This window comes from Carassius auratus, unplaced genomic scaffold, assembly GCF_003368295.1.
Source record: "Carassius auratus strain Wakin unplaced genomic scaffold, ASM336829v1 scaf_tig00214183_4049273_7079891, whole genome shotgun sequence".
NCBI lineage: Eukaryota > Metazoa > Chordata > Actinopteri > Cypriniformes > Cyprinidae > Carassius > Carassius auratus.
Window position 1 is genome coordinate 100,967 of NW_020527547.1, and position 3,180 is coordinate 104,146.

Here is a 3,180-nt window from a genome sequence, read left to right on the forward strand (position 1 = left end):
CAAATTGGTTGTCAATTTTAATGAACTATTTTAATGATGGGTTGTGTTTTCTGTTGTATTTTATTTGGAGTTGTTTATGATATGCTGTGGGGCTACTTAATATCCCTAATAATCAAGCCAAGTCACCTTCATTTATATAGTGCTTTAAACAAAAAGGATTGTGTCAAAGCAACTGAACAACATTCATTAGGAAAACATGCCACATGCAAAATGACATAAAGGCAGTTTATATAATCTAATCGAATGTAACTTTTTTGAGTGTAAAAAAGGATGATCAAACAAAATATTCTTTATGGAAGATTTGCCATGTAAGATCTGGTCTACGTTGCAGCTTATTCTTCAGATAATTAATTAATATCAGAGAATTAATTATTCAGGCTTTTTTTATTTATTTTTTGTCCTACAATGACGTATGCTATATTGGCAACATATTTACACATTTGACATATTTACATATTTATGTATTTATTCAGAATAAATCAGTTCATACGTTCCAAAAGTGAAGAATATAAGATCAAATGTTCCTTGAGACGAGTGAGCACACAAAAAGATGTTCTTCTGATTTATGAGTTTTCAAACTTGTGGAATCACTAGACAGGGAAGCATATCATTGAGTTTGACAAGGCCTGGTTTCTTACACTGCACAAATTCCAAGTTCCTGCAAGGTCCGGGTTTTTTTTTTTTTTTTTTCTACTTCGAGACCAAAGCCTCGAGCTGACACTTCATCAGACAAATATTGATTCTTAGTGTGTCTGGCCATCATCTATCCTGCACAAAGCTGGCATGCAGCTTTTTCTGAGTGGTTTGAATTTGACTAGCTCTTTTTTCTGTGCGGTATTTGATGGTTTCAGCTCTTTAAGAGACATAGTGTTCTTCTTTCATCAACTGTTATTTAACTCATCCATCACATGGCCTCTTTTGTGAGGTTTGAAAACACACCAGATCAGTCGTTTTGTCATGATGAACTGAAAGAAAGAGTTCCAAATGGATATAAAAAGACAAAACATGAAACCTTTTGGAAAATTTTAAAGATTGCAAGACAAAACGTGAAACCTTAAGAAACTTTTAGCGTTGTAGTGAGACTAAAACATAGCTCCTTGGCTTGAAAGCAAAGTTCTTTGTTTGGTCGAACCAAATTCAATCCATCATGTTTCCATCAAGAACAATGATAGAAGCATCATGCTGTGAGGTTCAGAAGGGGAAACTGAGAAGCTTGTTACCATGAAAGCAATACGGATTGAACCACTGGCTATATACGGTGGGTACGGAAAGTATTCAGACCCCCTTAAATTTTTCACTTTTTCTTATATTGCAGCCATTTGCTAAAATCATTTTATCAAGTTCATTTTTCCCCTGATTAATGTACACACAGCACCCCATATTGACAGAAATACACTGAATTGTTGACATTTTTGCACATTTATTAAAAAAGAAAAAGTGAAATATCACATGGTCCTAAGTATTCAGAACCTTTGCTGTGACACTCATATATTTAACTCAGGTGCTGTCCATTTCTTCTGATCGTCCTTGAGATGGTTCTACACCTTCATTTGAGTCCAGCTGTGTTTGATTATACTGATTGGACTTGATTAGGAAAGCCACACACCTGTCTATATAAGACCTTCCAGCTCACAGTGCATGTCAGAGCAAATAAGAATCATCAGGTCAAAGGACCTGCCTGAAGAGCTCAGAGACAGAACTGTGGCAAGGCACAGATCTGGCCAAGGTTACAAAAAAATTTCTGCTGCGCTTAATGTTCCTAAGAGCACAGTGGCCTCCATAATCCTTAAATAGAAGATGTTTGGGACGACCACAACCCTTCCTAGAGATGGCCGTCCTGCCAAACTGAGCTGTCTGGGGAGAAGAGCCTTGGTGAGAGAGGTAGAGAAGAACCCAAAGATCACTGTGGCTGAGTTCCAGAAATGCAGTCGGGAGGTGGGAGAAAGTTGTAGAAAGTCAACCATCACTGCAGCCCTCCACCAGTCGGGGCTTTATGGCAGAGTGGCCCGATGGAAGCCTCTCCTCAGTGCAAGACACATGAAAGCCCCCATGGAGTTTACTAAAAAACACCTGAAGGATTCTCTGGTCTGATGAGACCAAGATAGACCTTTTTGGCCTTAATTCTAATTATGTGTGGAGAAAACCAGGCACTGCTCATCACCAGTCCAATACAATCCCAACAGTGAAGCATGTTGGTGGCAGCATCATGCTGTGGGGTTGTTTTACAGCTGCAGGGACAGGACGACTGGTTGCAATCGAGGGAAAGATGAATGCAGCCAAGTACAACCTTCTCCAGAGTGCTCAGGACCTCAGACTGGGCTGAAGGTTCACCTTCCAACAAGACAATGACCCTAAGCACAAAGCTAAAATAACAAAGCAGTGGCTTCACAACAACTCTGAGACTGTTCTTGAATGGCCCAGCCAGAGCCCAGAATTAAACCCAATTGAGCATCTCTGGAGAAACCGGCAAATGGCTGTCCACCAACGTTTACCATCCAACCTGAAAGAACTGGAGAGGATCTGCAAGGAGGAATGGCAGAGGATCCCCAAATCCAGGTGTGAAAAACTTGTTGCATCTTTCCCAAAAAGACTCATTGTTGTATAGATCAAAAGGGTGCTTCTACTAAATACTGAGCAAAGGGTCTGAATACTTAGGACCATGTGATTATTTAAAAAAAATTTTTTTTATAAATGTGCAAAAATGTCAACAATTATGTGTTTTTCTGTCAATATAGGGTGCTGTATGTACATTAATGAGGGGGAAAAATTAACTTACCGGGAAATGATTTTAGCAAATGGCTGCAATATAACAGATTGAAAAATTACGGGGGTCTGAATACTTTCTGTACCCACTGTAACATAACTTCTAGGCACAGGTTTTTAGAAGACCGTGGGCCTTATACATTAATAATTTTGTACAGTTTGCATGTTTATGTGCCCAGATAAAGATCTTGAGGAAGAGCGTACTCCCATTTCATAAATATTGCTTTGAACACGCCCAAAATATGTCCATAAGAGCTTTCCATGACAGCATGGGTACTGTTGTCTTTTGTCGCATTGCATTGTGCTGCTCGCGTCCAGTATAGACATGGTGTAACACCACTTTATTAAATTATTAGTAAAATTGGTAGTTTGTTTTTGTAAAAACAGATATGCAATTAATCATCTAAAGAGCATAGG